This window comes from Leptodactylus fuscus, chromosome 2, assembly GCF_031893055.1.
Source record: "Leptodactylus fuscus isolate aLepFus1 chromosome 2, aLepFus1.hap2, whole genome shotgun sequence".
Classification (NCBI taxonomy): Eukaryota; Metazoa; Chordata; class Amphibia; order Anura; family Leptodactylidae; genus Leptodactylus; species Leptodactylus fuscus.
Window position 1 is genome coordinate 221366584 of NC_134266.1, and position 25682 is coordinate 221392265.

General features: G+C 41.2%; 1 protein-coding gene across 3 annotated transcripts in view; it reads left to right on the forward strand.

The window, feature by feature from the left end:
- Positions 1 to 15860: 15860 nt before the first annotated feature.
- The window catches only part of SLC11A2 (solute carrier family 11 member 2), a 56614-nt gene continuing 46792 nt past the window's right edge, over positions 15861 to 25682 (forward strand). For 2 of the 3 annotated variants that reach the window (XM_075265651.1, XM_075265653.1), the window contains exon 1: positions 15861 to 15961. The gene's annotated coding sequence lies outside the window, so the exon portion shown is untranslated. Of the gene's footprint in view, positions 15966 to 25682 lie in introns of all 3 variants that reach the window. The other variant, XM_075265652.1, reaches the window with a different exon arrangement.

Consider the following 25682-nt stretch of genomic DNA (forward strand, 5'->3'; position numbering starts at 1 on the left):
GTATTTGGTGCTCTGTCTCTGTCTCTCCTGTGACATCATGTGCCCAGGCTTACTGTTGAGGCCCCGAGGAGGCACAAAGGAGGTAACAGAAGGTCTGAGAACATGATGAATCTCTATTTTTTCGATTTCATAAAAAAATATGAACAATTTGGTATATGTCAACTTCAGCTCGATATGATTTGGTTTGCCCATCTCTAATGTTGAGCAATGTTTGACTTTTTTGTGACTAGAAGTTGTGGTCATTGCAGCATCAGGGTTGCATTGTGACTCCATTCACTAACATTACCAAATCGCACAGTGACCTGATCTTTGGTCATGCAGCAAGAGCCAGACCTAAATTCACGATGTAGCTATAGTTTTCCTCACTGAATTCAGATGTTTCACTTAGTATCATTGCCACAAGTGTACAAGATCCAGCAACTAACTACTAACTCGCTATGTGATTTTCTTTCATGCTTTAAAGTAGAAGAACATATTATTGTGTAATTTCAGTATACTGTGTTATTCCACACTTTTTAATGCTTACTTTATTTTATACATTGTAGCTGTAGTTTCTTTGCTTTGTATAACAAAGTAATTCTTAAATAGCCACTAACTTTACAGACAATTTAGTCGCAGTTCATAGAGCATGTGATTCTGGACCAAAATGTAATGCACTTTAACTACAAATATAGCTACTTTCTGCCTGAATATCCGCTCTGAAGTTCCTGTCACTAGGTGTCTCCATTCTAGGTAATTTGCAGTTCAGACCTCTGTTACCAGGGAAGTATGTCCATAGATATGTTACATAAGCAAGACAGCATCACAATGAGTGACAGTATAACTGGGACCTTTTCTTTTTTTCTCTTCACACAGTTAATGTAGATGGGAGGGACTGATACTCTTCACAGACTACACACACACACACACACACACACACACACACACACACTTCTGCAAACTGTTGCTTTTTGCAAAGGACAGGAGATTCTGCAAATACCACAGCTTAAAATGTAAGAAAAGTCTTTAATGTACTTTTAACTACCTCTGACTGCTTGTGTTATTACAGATGGATTGGCATTCACAGACAGCAAGCAGCTTTACTGACTGTGCTCGTAGTTTTTTTTTTGCTCTTGAGTTTTAGCTGCTTGCATGCATGTATTTGCTGTGTCTATACAGTCCAGTGTTCCTGAATCTCCTTTATTATGGTCACTTGAGCTTTTCTTAGCTATTTGTTTGCTATTTTACAGATACTCCTGGCAGAATGACAGACTAGTATCAGTAATGGATAGGGAGGGGGTTGGACTTCTCTTGCACACAGTCACAGCCTCAGATAGAAATGTAAAATGTGATTCAGCCATAACGTGATTATTAGCAGCAGAGAAACTGATAAGACATCATGTATGAAGGCTTACACAGTCATAGATCTTCAGCTTTTCATAAAAACCCAGGTATCCTTCAACCCCTTCCCGCTGACTGCATCTTTTGATTTTCGTTTTTCGTTTTGGACTCCCTCCTTCCAAACCCCATAACTTTTTTATTTCTCCGCTCTCAGAGCCATATGAGGTCTTAATCTTTGCGGGACAAATTGTTCTTCATGATGCCGCCATTATTTATTCTGTACAATGTACTGGGAAGCTGGAAAAAAATTCAGAATGGGGGGAATTTGAAGAAAAAGTGCATTTGTGCGATTTTCTTACAGGCTTCGTTTTTACGGCGTTCACTGTGCAGCCAAAATGACATGTCACCTGTATTCTATGTTTCGGTATGATTCTAGAGATACCTAATTTATATGGTTTTATTTACATTTTAACTCCTTAACAAAAATCCAAAACCGTGCAAAATTTTTTTTCTAAAAGTTGCCACATTCTGACACCTGTAACTTTTTTATACGTCCGTGTACAGGGATCTATAGGGCGTCTTTTTTGCGGGGCCGGGTGTACTTTTCAGTTCTACCAATATTTGGGAATTGGTATTGCTTTGATCATTTTTTATTCAAATTTTTATCAGAGGCAAAACAGTGAAAAAATGGCAGTTTGGCACTTTTGACTTTTTTTTTTCCTGCTATGGCATTTACTGTACAGGAAAAATATTTTTGTAGATTTGTAGAGCAGGCGTTTTTGGACACAAGGATACCCAACATGTATGTGTTTCACAGTATATAACTACTTTTATATATGTTTTAGAGAAAGGGGGGTGAGTTGAATTTTTAATATTTTTTTAATTTTTTTTATATATTTTTTTTGCATTTATTAGACCCCCTAGGGGTCTTGAACTCCAGAGGGTCTGATCACTAATGCAGTGCATTGCAATACATTGCAAAAAATCGTAGCCTGCAAAAGAAAATCACTGCAGACTGGCTGGGGAGCCTTTACAAAAAATTTTAAATACATTTTTATATTTCGCTCTTTCTGTCTTTGCCTCTATATGTATATTTTCTCTATTATTGTGATTTTCTGCTTTACAGTGTGAGAACATTTTTGTATTGTGCAATTTCTGTACACGTGAAAGGGCAACATTTTGAAAGGGTTTATGCTGAGGTTACTGGCATAGTACTGACAATATTTTTCTACTGCTAATAGTTTTACAGCCCATTCTGACATAAATTTGACACATGACACACATAGGCTTTATATGTAGATTATTTACTGCTCAGATACCATTGAGCCTAAAAGGTGAGGTCACATGAATAATTGAAAAGTAACCATCATTTAGCACAAATGCCTTTCATCCTATTATAGGACCTCACAAGATAGAGGGAACCTTGATGTGGTTTGCAAGCTTGCATATTTTGACCAAAATATTAACTAATGGTCATTGACCTTTTTTACAGGATGCAGCCAGGCCATATTATGCTGTTTGGATGGTACTAGTGGGGTGCATGTATGGAGGTATTTGTACAAGCTTTATTTTTGTATGCCTTTGAATTGCTAGCATCCACCCTCTCATGGATTGTAGGTGTTTGGGAGGGTTCACGCATAGTAACGTGCCACATGATGTGGCACGTAGACGCCGCGTGAGCTTTTGCGGGCCGTATACGCTCCCATTGATTTCAATGGGAGCCGGGTTTGTATACGCGGCGTTATTTTGCCGCAAAATAGCGCCGCTATTATATTATTATTATAAATATTCAGTGGGCAATGCATGTGCCAGACACCTCTTATCTCCCCAAGATCAAAGGATCTTAAAGGGGTTGTCCCATCACAAGGATCCTATCTATACTGCTTGTTAATGTCAATGTAAGACTTTTCCTAAATACATTGCTTCAGCAGAACTGCTTTGTCTGTCCACTATCTTACTTTATTCAATTCTTTGTGGCCACAGCCCTGACTTAGCTGCTCATGAGTCCAGTGATGTATCTGCTGCTCTCAGGGGGGAGGGAGGAGGGGCTAAGTGCACGGGAGCGAGCCTGTGTATCTAGCTTTTCCTGTGTCTACACCATGTGACCTAGCTCCCTGCTCTCAGATAGGGGAGAGGAGCTGCTTTCATTTCTTCTGTTCTCCCAGTTATCAGGCTAGCTAATACAATTGTGTTCATTATGGCAGAGAAAGGCAGTCTCTGTATGTAACACAGAATGGAGTTGCTGCTGCCTGTACTTCATAGTCCAATATGGGTAGGCGGAGCTACTCACGGATTTGGGGGCAGAGCTAAACGGCAAGTTGCACGTGAAACCCCACCCACCAAATGACGCAAGAAACCAGGAAGAAAGAAGATTTTACAGGAGTGAAGACTGGTGAGTATGCGAAGTGGGAATACCCCTTTAATATCTCTTGACATCTGGTGTCGGGGAAGAGTCAGTAGAGTGCCAACCACATGGTCACCTTTTAAAACAATGGCCCAGTGTGGTGCATTTCTGGTGTAATATGACCCATCTAGGCTCATCTAAAATGGCCTAGAATTTTTAGAAAAAAAGGGCGTGACTTAAATGCACCATCATGCAACAAAATAGTGTTGAAAAACTTTGACACAAAGTAAGTTGATTCAGGCTGGGGCCCCACGGACTGAAAATGGTTTTCTTTTACATGAGACCACCGCAAAATGGCTGACGGACATGCACAGTCGGCTGTTTCGGCAGCTGTTTTGTAGTAGTCTCCTGTAAGAAGAGGAGTGAAGAGGAGGAGAATGCCGGATGAAGCAGAAGAAAGGCGGCACTGGAATGCTGCTCCTTCAAGATAAAGGTAAGAGATGAATAGATGAGAAAAAATTCTCTGTTAAGAGACCTCGGTCAATAAACTATTTTAAGATAAAACTTCACTTTTATTAAATATTTTCTAAAAAAAAAAATCCAGAGTGCTGGTCTCATAAATACTGTGAACAATCTCACATCCAATCACATCGAATGTGTAAGATCAGAGAAACACACAGAGGGTCAGGTATACTGGGGATTAGTTCAGCTGGTTTCTCCCTACACAGTGTAAATACCTGACTCCCTACTAGAGATGAGCGAGTAGTATTCGATCGAATACCTCCCCTGCATAGATATTGGTGCACTCAGTCGAATACTGCACAGTAAACACAGTAAAAATTCGATGCCCCTCCCACCTTCCCGGGCGCTTTTTTTTACACCAATATCTATGCAGGGGAGGTATTCGATACAATACTACTCGCTCATCTCTACTCCTTACAAAAAAGAGAATCCACTGTATGGGGAGGGGTCACTGTATGGCCCAAACAATGGCCCCTTTACTGGTTCCCCATACTGTATGAGGAACAGTGATGGTGTCATTATATTGTGTTGTTTTGGACACAGAAAAAAATCACTTGTCCCTGGAGCTACATTGTCCACTGCCAGTGCTAGCGTTTGGTCAACACTTCATTGATGGAATTTCAGCACCCCATGTGACAAATGAGAGCAATCAATGGACTCAGGGGTCACTGGACCTCTGGCATCACTCCTAGGGATAGCCCAACAGTATTAACCTCTTCCCAACGCAGGCATTTTTAGATTTTGTTTTTTGATTCCCCACCTTCAAAACCCTATAACTACTTTATTTCTTCCATTCACCGAGCTATATGAGGGTTAAATGTTTACGGAACAAATCGTTCTTCATAGTGGTATCATTTCATATTCCGTACAATATACTGGGAATCTGGCAAGAAATTCAGAATGGGGTGGAATTGGAGGAAAAGTGCATTTGTGCAATGTTCTTACGGGCTTGGTTTTTATGGCATTTACTGTGCAAGCAAAATGACATGCCATCTGGGTTGGTATGAGTCCGGGGATACCAAATTTATAAAGTTTTAATTACATTTTAATCCCTTAAAAGCCCCTTAACTCTTTTTTCTTAGAGTCGCCATATTCTGACACCCATAACTTTTTTTTTTTTTTTTTAGATTTCTGTATACAAGGATGCATAGGGCATGGTTTTTGGGGGGTTAAATGTAGTTTTTAGTTAGACCATTTTGGAGAATGTCTATTGCTTTGATCGCTTTTTATAAACATTTTTTATCAAAGTTGAAGAAATGGCGATTTGGCTTTTTTGATTTTTTTTTCCCACTACAGTGTTCACTGTACAGGAAAAATATTTTTAGAAGTTTGTAGGCGTTTTAAGACACAGAAATATATAGTGTATGTATTCCAGGAAAAGACCATGGCGGAAAAACATTAGTTTTTCCACAGCAATTTTCACAGAAAGCCCGCAGAGTTTTCCAGTGCAGACTTTCTGCCTCTTTAATATCTATACAGAATGCTGTGATTTACAAGAATACAAGCTTTCTGAAATCATAGCATTTCTATTGTGGATTTTTTTCTGCAGTGTGTAGATAGAATTAGCCAGAATCTCTTCCACTTTGCAGGTCATGTAAAACCCAGCGTTTTACATGACCTGCAAAGTGGAGTGGGTCAATATTTATTTATTTATTTCCTTTTATACTTTTACTATTATTCTGTATTTAGACGACTGATCACTAATGCAATGCATTACAATGTTAATGAATTGCTAAATAACGGCACTTCTATTACAGGCTGCCTGTAATACAAGAAATGCAGAGACAAGCCTGGGAGCTTTCAACAAGTTCTTGGCTGTCTCAACAATGGATCGCCCAGTCCCGAATTTCTCTCCGGGTACCGATGATCTGTCTGCCTGAAAAATGGTGTCTTCGTCAACTTTCACCAAGGCTTTGGGGACCTTAATGCCGGCGATCAGTGCAGGTAATTGTAGGTACAGCTTTACACAGACCACTAAATTGACCAGCACTGAACAATGTGGACAAAGAGTATTGGGATACACCACATTAATTCAGAGGATTCATTTAGTCCCATAGCCACGGGTGTAAGAAATGCAGCAACTAGCCATGCAGTCTGCTTTTACCAACATATGTGACTGGGTCATTCCGAAAAATCTCACTGAATTCAAGCATGCTACTTCATGGCTGCATTTACACTATGCTTTTTTTTACAGTGCCACCTTTACAAGTTAGTTTTTAGACATTCCATGATCATCTGTGAACGGTAATATTGAAAATTAGAAGCAATTCTTGCCTTGGTGAATGCTAAGGCAGATAATACATAAAAGTCACCAATGTTCTATTGACTTAATAACTGCAGAGTATCAAATCTCTTCTGGCTCACAAACTGCATCACGAGCTCCATGACCAATCCGCTGCATACAATCCTTAACAAGCTTTAGACTTTCTAAAACTTGGTCAGTTCATCAATAAAGAGGTGTCATTTTCTGGAAAGTGGCATAGCCTAAAAACATTTGCTGTATTTTTTTGTTGGAAACTAAACCAAGTAAAACTAATATCTAAATAGACCCCAGATTTATTCTTCTGTATTAGACACTTGAAGAAATCATTTGCAGTTTTAGGACCCATGTATACACCCAAGTGTGATGTCCATACGATGCTCCAATCTGATAAATACAGAGCAGATCCTCTCCTCCTTAATGTTATCGGATGAGAACGCGTTGCAACCCCCATTAGAAGTGAATGAAGCACGGAATGCACTTGGATGACACTTTGATGTCATCTGAGTGTGATCCGCATGCCTGTCATTAACAAATTGTAAACTACTCAGGCTACATATTCCTGTTGTGTGTAAAGGCCTAAGACCGCCTAGTCTTACTTTGCACTGTACTTTCACACAGTATTAGAAAATCTGCTCCACTGAGCCAGCACAATACTGATTTTGTATTCCGCCATGATGGCATATCATCTGTGAATTACTTTTGCAAATGTTATCACAATGTTCTTAGCCATTCCCTCTGTATATTCTTGCCCATATGGACATATTAATGACACTGTACAGAAGGCAAAATTATTCATTTTAATCTTTTGTGTGCTTTTTATCCTATAGCATGTAAGAATATAGGTAATCAATATCATAATCCTGGAAAAACCCCTTTGAGGGTCCATTCACACGGAGGAAAATGGTGAGGAATTTCAGCCCTGAAAAAAAGCCTCCCATTTTTTCAGCTTTGAAATTCCACACCAAATTCCTCACCATTTTCCTCCGTGTGAATGGACCCTTACCATATTGAGATGCTGTGGCATGACCTGAAGAGGACTGTGTATGCAAGGCAGCCCAGAAATATTAATAAAGTGAAATGGCTTTGCAGAGAAGAATGGGACAAGATTATTCCTCAGTGTTTTTTTTACAAACTTTATTTGTAGCTTCTGGAAACGTTTGGTGGAGGTGGTTACTGCTAAAGGGAAATCTACAGATTATTTACTGATTTGCCAAAGAAAAATGCGTCTTTTTATGCCTTGTACACCAGAAAACTGGCATACGAGGCATAATAAATCTGCCCTATTGTGTGTGTCTAGAATTGTGACTTAGATTACCATCAGACCACATTTTATTACCAATCAATGAAGAAATCCAGGTAATTCCGTAGCGTTCAGTCACGTTTTTTTGCATCTGTCCTTCCTGTATAACTTTATATTGGGAAGGTACAGATTATAATCAGTAAATAAACCTGATGTCAGAAGGTGTAGATTACAATCAGTAAATGAGGCCGAGGTTGGGAGGTACAGATTACAATGTAAAAAAATGAATAACATACTAATAACACTAGCATTACAGCACAGCTATAGATTTACTTGCTATGTATGTTTTTCTCCTCCTCCACTTTTTCAGATTATGATTTTCTGTTCTCAAATCAGCAATAAAGGGAAGATAATCTACTTTTTTTGTGACATGTCTTCCAGATAGGTGCTGAAAAATGAATTCTCTTAATTCTGCTGTAGATTTATTTTCTGCAATGTAAGGATGGGATTAGCAGGTACAGTAAAAAACAGTGTTTTTTGTTGCAGCTTTTTCGCAACATGTGGCCTCAGCCTAAAACACATAATAAATGTGGTGTACTGCATATAGTGTGGTATGCTGTGTTATTTTCATTTAGAGGGAGTCTGTCAGCAGTAACTTGTAAACCTAATCACTTTGTAACCTTGTAGAGGTGTTTCTACAGTTTCCAAATATGCCTCTGGGATTCAGGGCCCCATTTTCATGTACAGTCCTATGAAAAAGTTTGGGCACCCCTATTAATCTTAATCATTTTTAGTTCTAAATATTTTGGTGTTTGCAGCAGCCATTTCAGTTTGATATATCTAATAACTGACGGACACAGTAATATTTCAGGATTGAAATGAGGTTTATTGTACTAACAGAAAATGTGCAATATGCATTAAACCAAAATTTGACCGGTGCAAAAGTATGGGCACCTCAACAGAAAAGTGACATTAATATTTAGTAGATCCTCCTTTTGCAAAGATAACAGCCTCTAGTCGCTTCCTGTAGCTTTTAATCAGTTCCTGGATCCTGGATAAAGGTATTTTGGACAAACAATTCAAGTTCAGTTAAGTTAGATGGTCGCCGAGCATGGACAGCCCGCTTCAAATCATCCCACAGATGTTCAATGATATTCAGGTCTGGGGACTGGGATGGCCATTCCAGAACATTGTAATTGTTCCTCTGCATGAATGCCTGAGTTGATTTGGAGCAGTGTTTTGGATCATTGTCTTGCTGAAATATCCATCCCCGGCGTAACTTCAACTTCGTCACTGATTCTTGAACATTATTCTCAAGAATCTGCTGATACTGAGTGGAATCCATGCGACCCTCAACTTTAACAAGATTCCCGGTGCCGGCATTGGCCACACAGCCCCAAAGCATGATGGAACCTCCACCAAATTTTACAGTGGGTAGCAAGTGTTTTTCTTGGAATGCTGTTTCTTTTTGGACGCCATGCATAACGCCTTTTTTTTATAACCAAACAACTCAATCTTTGTTTCCAAAATGAAGTTGGCTTCTCCAAATGTGCTTTTGCATACCTCAGGCAATTCTATTTGTGGCGTACGTGCAGAAACGGCTTCTTTCTCATCACTCTCCCATACAGCTTCTCCTTGTGCAAAGTGTGCTGTATTGTTGACCGATGCACAGTGACACCATCTGCAGCAAGATGATGCTGCAGCTCTTTGGAGGCGGTCTGTGGATTGTCCTTGACTGTTCTCACCATTCTTCTTCTCTGCCTTTCTGATATTTTTCTTGGCCTGCCACTTCTGGGCTTAACAAGAACTGTCCCTGTGGTCTTCCATTTCCTTACTATGTTCCTCACAGTGGAAACTGACAGGTTAAATCTCTGAGACAACGTTTTGTATCCTTCCCCTGAACAACTATGTTGAACAATCTTTGTTTTCAGATTATTTGAGAGCGGGCTGTCCATGTTCGGCGACCATTTAACTTAACTGAACTTGAATTGTTTTGTAGAAAGAAATGGTCCAAAATACCTTCATCCAGGATCCAGGAACTGATTAAAAGCTACAGGAAGCAACTAGAGGCTGTTATCTTTGCAAAAGGAGGATGTACTAAATATTAATGTCACTTTTCTGTTGAGGTGCCCATATTTTTGCACCGGTCAAATTTTGGTTTAATGCATATTGCGCATTTTCTGTTAGTACAATAAACCTCATTTCAATCCTGAAATATTACTGTGTCCATCAGTTATTAGATATATCAAACTGAAATGGCTGCTGCAAACACCAAAATATTTAGAACTAAAAATGATTAAGATTAATAGGGGTGCCCAAACTTTTTCATAGGACTGTAAATTGCTGTTTTATTCATATGTAATTGAGGGGGAAATTGCTTTGCCAGGAAATTTAGAGCGGAGTCCAAAAACCCAGACAAACCAAGGCACTTTATTTTTATTTGCATATGAATTACATGAAAATGGGGCTTCAAAGCTGAGTAACAGAGGCATATTTGGAAACTCATAAACTTTATGTTTGTCCAGCACCGCAACAGACTGTTACTATTTCACTTTTATTCCATTAACTGAAATCCAGGGGCTGCAGTAGAAAACTGCTAAGATTTTTTTGGCCGGTGCGGAGTCCAAGGGATTTTCTGTGCACTGTTCTTCTTGTGCCACAGGATCCAATGTGCAGCCACGACCAATTTCATTTGACTGGTGGAGCTGTATCAATTTTTTATATTTGGTAAATGTAGAATCCCCCCTGTCCGCCTCAACGTACTAATTAGATTTATAACATATTTATCAATTCCCTTTAATTTGATGGAAACTCAGTGGACCCTGTGATAAGTAGATCAGTGGGATCTATCAAGTACGGTTTGTATGGATCACATAACATATCCCGCAGCTCTGGTGTTTGAGCTTTATTGTTTATACTTAATGTTTACATTCTTTGCTCCTGGAAAGGGGTTAATAGGACATATAGTAATATGAAGAATGAGAAAATCATTTCTATTTAGGCGGGCAAGCATAAAAAGTTAATTTTAGACAAAAAGAAAGGCTGTTGTAAAAGTGCTTCAGATTATACTTTGCTGGAGTAAGCAATACTGGTTTGTGTGTACAGTGACTTTAATAAGTAGCCCAAGTACTAATAAGTGTTTCATAGTTCAATGCAACTTAAAGAAATTAAGAAACAGTAGTTTACCAGGAAATTGATTTTTTCATTAGTCTTAGAAGTGTCGTTTTTATAGTGTACACTTTTAATTGCTGGAAAAATCACTTGATAATGTTTGCACAAGTTTTTACTGACTTCCCCGTGTCTTTTTTCTTTCCAATTCTTGGGAAAATGCCAGCCAATCATCCTTGGAGTTATTTAATGGGAGGGGCTACTTCAATAGTGAAATAGTGGCCGAGTATCAAAGCCAGTGGATGGAGAGCCTACTTGAGGGAGGACAATGGGAGGAATAAAGTCTAAATCTCCTTCATGTGAACTTGGTAAGATTTTAGAGTGCTAGTTGCTTAGAAAAGGATGTTATTAGGCTTAAAGTGTAAGTTTTTTTACACTCTACCTTTTTTGCTATTATGTTGTATGTGTGTGTATGTGTGGTGGGGGGGTAATGTGGTGGACATTTTTGTAATATACTTTATTAATCTATCAAGCTTCCTTTTAATTGGAAACATCATGTAAAGTTCCCATTAGAAATGACATAACTAGGTAATGCCAGGAGACTCTGTAGACATATACTCAATGTAGTACATAGAGATGAAGCATTTACCAAAGGGGAGATGGAGACTTCATATTGCTGTATCTCCAGTTATATACCACCTATGATGCCATGATGTAAGAATTAGCTATAATATAATCTGAGATATCATGAGCTAATAACACAATGTGTCGCGAATGTGATTTTATATGAAGCATGAACTGCTGCATATTAAGCTGAAATTCCCAATTGTGTTATTAACTAAAGATATCTCAGATTACGTTATGGCTAGTTCTTATATCGGCATCATATGAAAGCTGAGTAATATGATAAAAAGGTCACCAAACACCCCCTGACACAATAGTGGGGGGAAAAAAATGGGAGGTACACTTCAATACTACACTTTTTAATATAGGTAAAAATGAAGTCTATGGATATATAAACTACACTTTGGCAGAATTTCTTGTCTTATGTTTGTTACTAGTTGTGGAACAACACTTTAATAACTATAAATGATTGTACTAATATGTAGAAAAGTCACATTGCTAAATGATCTGTATGTCTATAACTAGCATTAAGTAGCTCATACTCTTTAGATGTCAGCAGACCACTTCTTTGGCGGACAACTATCTCTCCTGACTCTTCCATGCATGCACACACTCAGCACAGCCAGACTTTGCATGTGTACTGAATTGGAGGAAGAGAGAAACCTGCTGCTAGACTCCTTCGGTAGCTGCCCCATCCTTATCTTAGAGTTTGTATTGTTTACGTTAATAAACATAATAAGCTTATTAAGAAGGCAATTTCCACAGTTGGATAGCTTTGAGAAAGTGATAGAAAAAACAATATTCTTAATAGGTGTTTGACAATTTGAAGTAACACATCACATTACATGAAGTGAATCGCAAACAGCAGAGTACTTTTAGTAAACGGTTATTGTGTTGTGATAAGGATGGGTACAGGAGATCTAGTGAACCAACAGCCATTGTATCATATTTAGGGCATTAATATTGCAGGGTCATTAAAGGACTTTTTAGTGGATGGCAACTTTAGATCAGTGGTGGTCCAACACTTTCATCCTCCATGGCTCAGCAGTCTGAAGTGACAATGGTGCTCCCTGATCACCGCTTCTGCTTCACAGTCTTTGTGATGTTACGCTCATTGGTCACATGGCCTAATGGCAGCTCAGTTACATTCAAGTGATTGGGCTGAGCTGTGATATCAGGCACATCCATTATACAAATGTACAGCACAGTGCTTGATAAGTAGTAAAGAGCCTGTAGAGCTTACCTCAACACTGCAGCCCGGTCTGAGTGTCGGACATCTGCTGATCTTTAGTTTATAACCTATCCTAAGGGTCATCAAATATTTAGCCTGGAAAAAACATTGAGGCTGAGGCTCCACGTTGCGGAAATGTAGTTTTTTTGTTGCAGATTTTGCTGTTTATTTTTAGCCAAAGCCAGGGGTGAATTGAGTAGAAATGACACTAGGTTCACACTAGCGCCCGGAGTCCATTCTCAGCTTTCCTTCTTCTGCATGCAGAAGACGGAAAGCTGTCAGATCGGGTCTGGCCGTGAGCGGTGGTGAGAGTTTTATGCTCTCCGCCGCAAAACCGTTTTTTTTTTTTTTTAAACCGGACACGGAGTACTGTATGTCCGACTCTGTGTCCAATTTAAAAAAAACGGCTTTGCGGCGGAGAGCATAAATCGCTCACCAGCGCTCACGGCCGGACATCTTTCAAACCCATTCAAATGAATGGGTATGAAAGAGTCCTGCAGGTTTCCGTCTCCTGCTCAGTTTTGTACAGGAAACGGAAACCTGTATGAACGGAGAGCGGGCGCAGATGTGAACGAGCCCTAAGAAGCATAAGAGCTTCTTATATATTGCCCATTCCCATTGTAGGTTATTGCAGGATACAACTTCCTACAGTTACCTGCAGAAATTTTTTGGGTTGTCTTCCTCAGTGTCCCAAACCATATATCCGTAATCTTTTCAGATCAACTTTGTAATTATTTAGTTGTTCACGTTTTCCAATACAAAACAAGTGTGCTTGTAGCTCTTGGAAGTCCCATAGAAGTTAATAGAGACATTTGTGTGTGCCTGGCTATGTCTCCATTTCTGTGGCTGCCACAGCAGTCAGGGCAGGAGTTGAAGAATCCACATCTATCAGCCATATTCTGTATATAATCCACAAATGTTTGCGATAACAATATTCCTTTAAATAATAAATTCAGCACTGCAAAATGTACCATATGGGTTTGTTATTAAGGGATTTGTTATTTCTTGCTAACTAGATGTCCGCAAGTTACAAAAACATGCATCTAGCAACAACACACAAAATGTACCTTATTAGATTCCTCTTAAAACTACCATTTAAAATAGGAAAATTTGTAGGTATGCACAGAGGTACATTCTTATAATACAAGTGGAGTACTTGAGAAAGGGGCTGAGAACTCTACTATTTCCAGCATAAACATTCCTTACATTATACAGGCACAGATTAAAAGAAATAATTCAAAGTATAAAAAACATCTTATCTGAAGTGCTCAGTATTTGAAGTACTTTACTTACCATCAGACTAAGACTGCAGCTGCTAAATGGGGCTTTTACTGTTTTATATTAAAAAAATAAAGAAGACCATCTACCCCAACTCCAGTTCTGAGCATCCTTTAAAAAGGACCTTTCATTGCCTCCACCATGTCTTAATAAGCGCTGCCGTATTGATTCTGACAACAGTTGAAATCTTTTCTCTAGCCCCCACCGTTCCTGAGCAATTGGTACTGTTAGTTTCAGCACCTAATATGATAATTGCTTCTGTACTGTCAGGTGGGCGTCTCAAGTTGACTGTCTGTTCTAGTGGTCCCTTATTAGTATATAGGGGGCCGAAACAGAAATGATTGCTCAGGAATGGTGGGGAATAAAGAAAAGATTTCCAGCAGTGCCTGTATCAGTGGAGCAGCAGCGATTGAAGGACATGGATCATTTGTAAAATGCATCAGTATTTTCATTCCAGAATCAGGAATAGAATCTACAGAAAGAAAGTATAAGGAAAGATTTGCTCCACTTCTGTGTTCTTACCCCACTCCTTCTTTTAGGATTAAGCAGAATACTGCAGTGCAATTTACTATTTTATTACACCAAAAAAGTGGTGCAAGTAACAGCTGAAATCTATGCCAAGTAGATTGCAGAAATTGGCACATGGACCACCTGAGATGCTCCAAAATAACTGAGAGACTTACCTTCACAATAGAGTAGTGAGTTCTGGAGAACATCAAGACCAAACTATTAGGAAAGTAAAACATTTGCAGGACGGGTACATGAGGTATCTAGGAGTAAGGAACCTGTAAGATCTGCACAGAACTGGTATTTATTACACAATGCTGGATGCCAAGACGTACTTATAATGAAGAGCTGAAAACAGTGTGTTCTGTGCATCTGAATATCAGTGATTTCTCAACACAAAATACCTCATTATTCATTGTGTGGAGTCAACCTTATCCTATCAGATTGTATAGATAGATATTGTGTATACATCATTTGCTTTCTGATTCTGCAAAAAATTGTGACTTTTTCTGTTTTAATCTGCCCTTGCCACTTTTCTGAAAGGTGACATGGCAAGGAGATATTTTTTTCTGGGACAGAGAGACCTTTTGGGGCCCCCTCAGGGTGAAGGGCCCAGTAGCAGCTGTTACCTCTGCACCCCTACCGACGGTATTGTGTGAATAGATCCATAGTAATATATGGTTTCCAAAATATCCAAGATACTTTTTCATAGTAATATATGGTAATAAAAGAAATACATTATCAGAACATACAGAAGAACTTGTATTCTGTAACTCCCATGGCCATCTCTGTTGTCAGGGCAGCAGTAGACAAAAGCTGCCAGAGAAGGCCATAGTAAATACAGACATCTAAACAGATATTGTAAAAAAAAATGTACTGCCATGCCAGAGCAGTGTGTGTGTGTGTGTGTGTGTGTGTGTGGTGCATTCTCCTTACAGCAAGGATAAGGGAGAGCATTTTCCTCAAAGCAGGAGGAAGGGGGAGCATTCTCCTTACAGCAGAGGGAAGGGGGAGCATTCTCCTCACAGCAGAGGGAAGGGGGAGCATTCTCCTCACAGCAGAGGGAAGGGGGAGCATTCTCCTCAGAGCAGGGGGAAGGGGGAGCATTCTTCTCACAGAATGAGGAAAGAGGAGCATTCTCTTCACAGCAAGAAGAAGTGGGAGAATTCTCCTCACAGCAAGGGGAAGGGGGAGCATTTTCCTCAAAGCAGGAGGAAGGGGGAGCATTCTCCTCACAGCAGGGGGAAGGGGGAGCATTCTCCTCACAGTAGGGGGAAGCATTTTCCACACAGCAGAGAGCACTCCTTGCTTTCTTTCCAGAGATGTTGCCGGCTTCTTCACCGCCTGCACTACTAGAACTTGCCAGCAGAGGGCTTCTCCTTCAGGTAACGTCGGGTTTGCCATTCATCCTTCCGGGGCACGTCACTGTGGGCCGGACTTTGTCGGTGACACAATGGCGGAATTTGCCATGGAAACTGCGAGGTGATTTGTCCCGTGTGACCGGCGGCAGCGGATCCAGTGCAGGTAGGTGAGTAGCAGCAGAGGTGGCGGGAAGTGTCTTGTGGTTGTGGCAGCCATTGTGGTGCAGGCAGCTGTACGGCGTGACGGGCAGGTCACATGGTGTGCGGCTGTGTATCCGGCTACAGACCGGTCAGTACACAGCAGTGGTGCCCTTGGCTGGGGGTAAAGCTGCCCATACATTTGTCACTGGCATAGTAAAGCCCTGACAAGAGCAGAACTTGCCATAACATTGTTTCCATTGTACGAGAGCACCGCACTGAGTACTGGCAGCTTTAGGTTTACGTTCACACGTAGCAGATTTATTGAACACGGAGTTGCGTTTTTTGAAGGGGGCTGCTGTTGCACAAGCGCATGGATTTCTGCAGCTCGCCTATACACGGGGCAGTGACAGGAGTGCTGCAACAGGTCTAGTGTGTGAATAAAGTCTTACTACGTCCTGGAATGTTCCCAGCGCTGTGCAGACCTGCGCCCTGTAGTGGAACTGCAAGTCCCAGCATGTCCTGGTAGTCAGCAGCTTAATACATAACATGGGAGCTTTGTAGTTGCCTTGTGTATTGTACAAGTGAAGTTATGTGTATAATGCTAGCTACTTTGGGAACCCAAAAAACAAAAGCCCAATCCGCTTAAAAGTGGAACCCTCAGAGCCCATAGACTATAATGGGATCCACCAGGTTTCTGCCCTAAAAATGCAGAGAGAAAAGGTCTGCGAAATGGGGGATGGCCACTGAACGCAGGTGTGACCGAAGCCTTATTGTCTGTATTTTTATCGCCATTGTCAGTGCTGTTTTCTCACATTACAGATACAAGTATTAATCCCGAGTGCAGATGTTTAAGGCTCCACTGACTTCTATGGGGACAATATGATACTCTGTATCTGACCGCTCATGCAAAGTATAGTTAAGGGGTTGTCTGACACCAGAAAGAAACTCTTTAAAGGGAACCTGGCAGGAGAATATGAGACACTTACCCGCAACCACGTTCTATTGGACTGGCGGTTTAGTATCCCAAATATGTCTATACTGTTTGCGTCCAACCCCTAGGGTGCTTTGAAGGGAATAAAAAGCCCTTATGTTTACAAAGAGATTTGAGTGATGTTCTCATCGGACTCCTCTCTGGTGTCTTCACTGCATTTGCATTGTGGGTGAGGTGTCCTGCCACATGTGGATCAGTAAGGGGCTGTTCACATGGAGGAGCTTGGAGCTGGTTTTGAGATGGATTCCACCTGAAAATTAGCTCCGAAATTTAGCTGGAATTGCCTTACATTGTTTTCAATGGGAGACGGTGAAGGACACTGATAAAAGAAGCGCCCTGCTTGATCTTGCTTTGGATCCCATGACTGTCAGTCAGTGGTCTTGTGACTCAAGGATCACCTATTACCCGACATTGTGTTTTAGGGCAAAAGACCGCCTCAAATTCCTCCGTGTGAACAGTTTCTTATGCTGAAGATGGAGCAGCTTGTAACCAAACACATAATTTTGCATCCCCCATTGTAAGATACTGAGGGATCTATCAAGCTGTGCGAGACAGAAGTCTGGAATCATTTATAATTATTTATTTTTTTATTGCATTTAGTTAAAGTTGTAAATATTTTTGCAATCACTCCAGTAAAAAGCTAGTATACAAAGTGGAGATAAAGGAGTAAGGTCTCATGTCAGAAGTCTGACTTTAAGGAGTATTTCGGTCACAGTCAGTTTCCTCCTATCCGCTTGCTGTGGCCCCCATTGATCATGATATCCGGCTTGCTTTGCACCCCAATTTAGCATGTTTTTCTCTACCTTGAATGGAGAGGTATCTGCTGTCCAACCTCCTGCTCTATTTAAAACTGGGGTCAAAGCACCCCACTTCTCATGACTGGCGGGGTTTTCAGTATTTAGGTATAAGGTACCCCTTATCCTTTGAGTACTGGACCTGCTGTGACTGGAATACCCCAAATGATCCATATTTATTGAACATAACATAAAACTTGAGTTGTTTGGGACACGTTACGACCATGCAGACTCCTGCAAAACTGACTTTAAAAATCCCCCTTATGATAAATCTCAACCACGTTCACCAGGGAATGAACCAGTGCAATGTGTTACAATGGAGGATGCAGAGCGATGTCTGGTCATGTGCACCTCCATCTGCTGCCATATTATGGACAGGACCACATACGGTTGGAATGACTTCTGTCCTAACAAGGTGGTGTAGCTTTTAAAGGAGCAAAATTGGTGCAGAGCATCTGATAAAGACAAATTAGTATGTTTATTGAAGTCATGTTTCCATTGGATTTCTTAAGATTTTCGGATGTCCTGAGCTTCTGTACACGGTGATGTTTTGGCACACAGTAAGGTGGTAGGGGGCTTTCTCCCTCTTCCTGTGTATTGGTAACATGATGAGGGGCTGTCTTGTTTAGTCCACTATCTAAGCACCAATGCTGTGTTTCTGCATCAGCCATGATGATGAAGGGGGCTGGCTTATCTAAAGTACTGAGAGAGACGGACAGCCTCTTCATACATGTCACCGACACATATGTGTGGGAAGCTCTACTACTACTGTGTGTCAGAACATCACAGATCACGGGGACTCCACTTCTTGGACCACATGAAAGGCCATCCATACATTTATAAAAGTAAGTTTCTTTATTTACAGTGAACTTTTTTTTTTCTGGTGTTGGTCATCCCTTTAAAGTTGTTGAAAATGGGAAATATAAATGTAAGGGAGTAGAAATGGAAATAGTTTTGCTGTGGTAAATGTGGTATTCTATTTCGTTGTCTATTGGTGGGACAGTTTGAGCCCATTAAATTGGCTTAGCGACAACCCTGGGGAACACCGCATGTATTTTCAGATCACCTGCTCGACTAAGGTCAGGATGGAGGCACAAAATATTATTCCAGGATAATGAAACTTTGAGATGATGTTCATAGGAAAATGGTTGTTGGACATGGGATAGTTGTGTTCCTCTGTGTTTAGTGGAATATGTGTAAGATACCACCAGGACAGGATTTACACGTGCGCAAGTTAATTTTTCCAGTGGAAAATGTTTCTTATGTTTTAGAAACGTGTCATTGCTAGCGGGAACTATAAGGCTACGGTGGGAAGTGAACATTTGCAATGGATTCCTGTTACAGTCTATGGCCTGTCTAGACTCTCCTACCCTTGGGCTTTGTCTGCTGTTCTAGCTCGACCCTTTCTAGATTTTAAAGGGTTGTCTCACAAAGGCAACCCATCTCCATATAGCTTGTTAGGGGGCATGATGTCATTGAGAGGGTTCCCCTGCGCCAATCTCCCATCTATGGAGCAGAACTGAGAGCTGTACTGTACCAATGGCTCCTGTTCTTACAAATTCGAGCCGTTCTTGTATAAGACGGCCATTCATCTGCCACGTAATATTACATTTCTCCTGCAGCAGCTGCTAGAAGTGAACAATGAAGCTTCAGTCCTATTGAATGATTGCAAACAAAGATCCAGAAAACTATGGAGAGTTGATACATAAAATGTTAAAGGAGTTGTCCAGTTTTTACTTTTATTGAATAGGACTGATCCTGGGGATATAAACTTAACAACCAAGTACTTTCCTGTCCCCCGGGCCTCCTTTGACAGCGGTTTGTATACAGATTCATTGGTTGTTTGGGTCAGGTGTCCACTGCAGCCAATCACAGGCCTCGGGGGTCACCTTTTCACAAATGCCACGTTGCAACAATCTTGTGCTCTTTGTGACGAGGTCACCAATGAGGCCTGTGATTCGCTACAACGGTCACCTGACACAAATGAAACATCACTGGTGACATCAGCCAAGTGACTTTTATACAGAGGCACGAGGAGAGGCAAGTCCAAGTTTATGGTCTAGCAGCCCTAATAAACTGTAAAAATATGTATTGGACCACCCCTTTAACTTTTTCATGTAGAAACTAATATTTACTTGCTAAAAACTGAATATCTCCGAACATTTAGGCCTAATGCACTTGAGTGAGTGTGCAGGCCGATGTTCCTTCGAGGGGGCCTCCGATAGTCTGTTCCAATGAACGTAGAGCCGTCCTATCCTGCTCCAAGTTATTGGAACCGAACCCACGAGAAGCCCCCATAAAGGTGAGAACATCATGGACTGTACTCGGGGTGTCACTCCCAGTGCGTTCCTCTGCCAATTCGGCCTCACATCAGACCGGACACTTGGTCTTGTGCATGGAGCCTTACTATGCATGACCTATGCAAATTTTTGTCAAAAGTTATTCTGTGTATATTTGTATTCTAGATACCAGCCTGGGTCTTTCTGTGTGGAGTGACTTTTATCACTTTACTTTGTTGTGTTACTAAATTTGCTTTTAGATTTTATAGATTAGTATATGAATAGGTAGCCATAAAGAAACAAGGATTCTTCTTACAACCACTCCAGTCACTTTGTGAACCACTTAGTGATTTGAAGTGTGTGGGGTTTGTAATGATAATATCACAACCTTGTATTGTAAGGGGTCACATACAGTCTGATACTTGGGTTAAATCTGACAATGGGGGGGAGGAATACTAGTCTTTCTACATACATATTTTAAAGGTAGCCATACACATTAAATGAACTCCATCATGTCAGTGGTCAACCATTGAATGTATATAGTAGTGTTCTAGTTCTCTGATGATAAATTTTCTGGCATGTGGGATTTCAATATGCCTTAACCTTTGCTTTCATGGGTGATAAGCTGCCACCATAAGTATCTGGCAGCAGCTTATTACTGTTCCCCCATTGAGAACACGTGCATGCTTGGCCTAACCAAGTGTGCATATGTATGGTAAGTCCACAGGAATAGCTAGCAGCTAATGGGTGTTTGACCAACAGCTATCTAAGGAGCATGGCCACCTGTTGTCAGTATAAATAATCTTCCTCCAAGTGGCTCAGAGGTGAGGGAGGGATTATGGTGGACGTTCATGTACGTTTGTACAGTTAGTTCTTGCAGAACACAGATAAAGCGAATGTTTTGTAATCAATTCAGCAAAAGTTCTCTATGTCAGGAGAAGATAATGGGTCTGTAGGAAAAACTGAAATGCTCAAACACTTGTGCGTGTCATGTTCTTGGAATTTGCAAAGGCGCTTGACACTGTCCCTCTTAGACATTTGATGGATAAACTCAGGGACATTGGCTTGAAAAATATAGTTTGTATAATTGGATTGAAAACAAGTTACAGGATCGCAGAGAGTTGTGGTAAAGGATTGCAGCTAAGATGGGTCCTCTGACATAAGTGGTGTACCCCAGGGGTCAGTGCTGGGTCCTCTGTATGTAAGTGGTGTACCCCAGGGGTCAGTGCTGGGTCCTCTGTATATAAGTGGTGTACCCCAGGGGTCAGTGCTGGGTCCTCTGTATATAAGTGGTGTACCCCAGGGGTCAGTGCTGGGTCCTCTGTATATAAGTGGTGTACCCCAGGGGTCAGTGCTGGGTTCTCTGTATATAAGTGGTGTACCCCAGGGTGATCCCAATTTGGTCCCAAGTTGAAAACCTGTACAAATATAACCAAGAACACAAGTAACACAAATACATTTTTTCACAATTTTAAAACATACGTTTTTTTTCACAATTGCGCATCAAAATTTTGAATTTGATTTCTCCAAAACAAAATATAAAGAAACATCGTCTTGTGACATATCAAATGAAAGCCGATACCGCTCTGAGAAAAATGATGCCTCTCCCACCTATTTATCTTAATTCTAGCCCAAGATATGTTAAAAAATGTAAAGCCATACCAGGCCAAAATTCACACTTTTTCAAAACTTTAGAATTCTATAAAAAATTAACTGATGAAGAAAAAAATTCAAAACTTTTTATTTGTAATTAACTTAAGTTGTACTTCATAAAAAATAAAAATAAAAAAAATCTAAAGACGTCAGGTAAAAAAAATATTTGGATCACTTGATATGGAATGACCCTGCTGGGTCCTCTGTATATAAGTGGTGTACCCCAGGGGTCAGTGCTGGGTCCTCTGTATATAAGTGGTGTACCCCAGGGGTCAGTGCTGGGTCCTCTGTATATAAGTGGTGTACCCCAGGGGTCAGTGCTGGGTCCTCTGTATATAAGTGGTGTACCCCAGGGGTCAGTGCTGGGTCCTCTGTATATAAGTGGTGTACCCCAGGGGTCAGTGCTGGGTCCTCTGTATATAAGTGGTGTACCCCAGGGGTCAGTGCTGGGTCCTCTGTATATAAGTGGTGTACCCCAGGGGTCAGTGCTGGGTCCTCTGTATATAAGTGGTGTACCCCAGGGGTCAGTGCTGGGTCCTCTGTATATAAGTGGTGTACCCCAGGGGTCAGTGCTGGGTCCTCTGTATATAAGTGGTGTACCCCAGGGGTCAGTGCTGGGTCCTCTGTATATAAGTGGTGTACCCCAGGGGTCAGTGCTGGGTCCTCTGTATATAAGTGGTGTACCCCAGGGGTCAGTGCTGGGTCCTCTGTATATAAGTGGTGTACCCCAGGGGTCAGTGCTGGGTCCTCTGTATATAAGTGGTGTACCCCAGGGGTCAGTGCTGGGTCCTCTGTATATAAGTGGTGTACCCCAGGGGTCAGTGCTGGGTCCTCTGTATATAAGTGGTGTACCCCAGGGGTCAGTGCTGGGTCCTCTGTATATAAGTGGTGTACCCCAGGGGTCAGTGCTGGGTCCTCTGTATATAAGTGGTGTACCCCAGGGGTCAGTGCTGGGTCCTCTGTATATAAGTGGTGTACCCCAGGGGTCAGTGCTGGGTCCTCTGTATATAAGTGGTGTACCCCAGGGGTCAGTGCTGGGTCCTCTGTATATAAGTGGTGTACCCCAGGGGTCAGTGCTGGGTCCTCTGTATATAAGTGGTGTACCCCAGGGGTCAGTGCAGGGTCCTCTGTATATAAGTGGTGTACCCCAGGGGTCAGTGCTGGGTCCTCTGTTATTTAACTTATTTAGCAATGATATAGAAGATGGGATTAATAGCAGGGTCTCTATTTTTCCAGATGACACCATGCTATGTAATACAGTCCAGTCTATGGAGGATGTATGTACATTACAAGCAGACTTGGATAGACTGGGTGTTTGGGCTTCCACATGGCAAATGAGGTTCAATGTGGATGAATGTAAAGTTCTGCATCTGAGTAAAAATAATCTGCATACAACATGTCCCAGGGGGATAAAGCTGAAAGAGTCACTGATGGAGAAGGACCTGGGTATATTTATAGATAAAGGGTAAATTACAGCATCCATTGTCAATACCATCTTGTATTAAAAGGGTTATGGACTTGCAGGACAGGAGAGACTAAAGGAGTTAAATCTGTGTAGTCTGGAGAAGAAGCGTCTAAGGCGAGATGTGATAAACCTGTATAAATACATATATGGCCCATACAAGAAATATGGGGAAAGGTTGTTCCGTGTAAAATCCCTTAACAAAACAAGAGGGCACTCTCTCCACCTGAAGAAAAAAGGTTTAATTTCAAGACCCGACAAGGCTTCTTCACTGTTAGGAAACTTATGGAATGCTATGACATTTCCCATGCCCTGATTGAACTTGATGGCCATATGTAACTATGTAACACCTAAAGGGGTTCTCCCACAAACACAACCTATCCCCTCTATCCAGAGAACAGGGGATTACTTGTACTCCTAGCTGAATGGCTCAATAGTTGCACAGAAGGGTTGTCCTACATTCATCTATATGGAACGGCCATAGATGGAGTTTAGCGATTTCCAACAATCCTGTAGAAATTAATGTCGTATGAAGTCACCTGGTCAGATGTGGCCACAAATGACCCCCCCCCCCCCCCTGTTCTGGTCATTCCATGAGGAGAGAATAAGTGGCATTTTCTGGGTAAACTTCTTCACTTTTAATGTGATGATGGACAATTTCCACATACTGTATATCTTGCTGTACTGGCTGTTTCCGTTCATTATTTCCATGTACTTGTAGGGTTCCCCCATAGCCCCTTTCATTCTGAGAGTCCTGGTAGATGACTGGATTGGCAGTCGTGTGCTGTTACCTGCTACTGCGTTGCTGAGCTTGGTCATACACATATATATTGCAGCCCGTCCTGCAGTATCTGCTGATGGAAGAAGCAAGGATCGGACATGTTGGATTTCAGATAGTGTGATTCTTGTTTCTCTCATGTTCATGAACTGGCACAGTGCCGCTTTCTGTAATAAAATACTTGTTGGCATTGTCGTCTCATCTCAGTCTTTATGTCTACAAGGAAGTTCAAGTTGAAGGCTGAAAAGGTTTTTCCCATCTCTCCGCAGGATATTCTATAAACGTCTTACAGATATGAGCCCGTCTTCTGCTACATAACAGAGGTCAGGGATCCCTATATTTGCATACCACAGTATACCTTGAGTCATTTTACAAATCCTTTGTAATAGCTATTTATTATATTAGACCACATCATGTACCCTGGATAACCCTAGAGGTCGTGGGGATGCAGAATAATAGAAATAATAATTTCTGCTATACAATATATTGCTGCACTGGATTTTTTTTCTTGTTATCACATTATTATACATTTTGGCAGACAGACACAAAGCAGTCACTGGTCTCGCAACAGACGGCTCTTTGTTACAGCTTCAGGTTTTGTTCAGTATTCATGTGATGGCTTCTGTTTTTAACATTGACTTCAGAAGAAGCTCAGTAAATGCGGCTAGTATGGCTGCTGTGCATAAAGTACATACCGTACAGTAATATATCTGCAGCTATACAGTGAGTCATGTGCTATAGAACTACGTGTTTGTACTGAGGATTCAGTCTCTGATCTAAGGGTAAGAAATAGTGACGTTCTGGGATTGCTGTGGTGGAGTGGAAGGGGCAAGAGCCTGCTATGACTTCTCTGGACTTGGGGCATCTAATGTAGTTAAAGCAGGTTCTTGCAAGCTGAATATGGTTTAGTTAGCTTCCTGATGTTATAGAGTGGAGTCTGACACTAAGTTCACATTGCTGTCACCAGTCCATTGGAAGACCAAAAACTAACTGCTAAACTAGCCATTACATATGGTGGACCCCATTGACTATATTGGGGTCTGTCGGGTGTCTGTTGTTTTAAAATTGTGGACGGAACAACTTGCAGGAGGTTTTTTCAGCCGCTGATTTCCGGTGGACATTGTTGGCGCAAATGTGAACATAGCCTAACCTTGTCCTTGAACCTCTAATGGACAGTAAGGTTATGTTCACATGTCACAGTTCTGCCCATAGTAAATCCGATATGCATTTACAAGAGAATCTGCAGCAGAAGTCTGAGGCTGACCCTTGGATTTCTGCCACAGATCTGCACGAGGATTAGCCCCATACAATGGGATTTATCGGCGGCCTTTCCTGGAGGCAGAAAGTTAGAGGATTTCCTGAATGTATATGTACATAATGCCTGATCATTTCTCAAAAGTGCGCCATGTTTGGTTGCTAGACCTCTGTGCGATCTATTCAGGCCCTTTATAAGGATTTGTCGGGTAATGCGGTTTGCTGTCTCTTCCCGGGGACATACCGCTGATAATAAATGTATATAGACAACTTGTACTTACTCTTCCTTGTTCCTAGTACTGTTGTGTATCTCTGTCACTTTGGTATTTTAGGGAAGTCACTTGGTTGGTAAATTTCTAGAGCATTGGCACATTTTGTCATTGCAGTGTAAGGTTGGGTTTACGCTGCGCTTTTTTTTCACTAAAGCGCTGCGTGTAGTTTTTAATTGCAGTAATGAGCAGCACATTTCTACTGTACCCGTAAAGCAGAGTTTGATGTCAGTCTACATACAGAAGAAATGCATTCTTCAGGG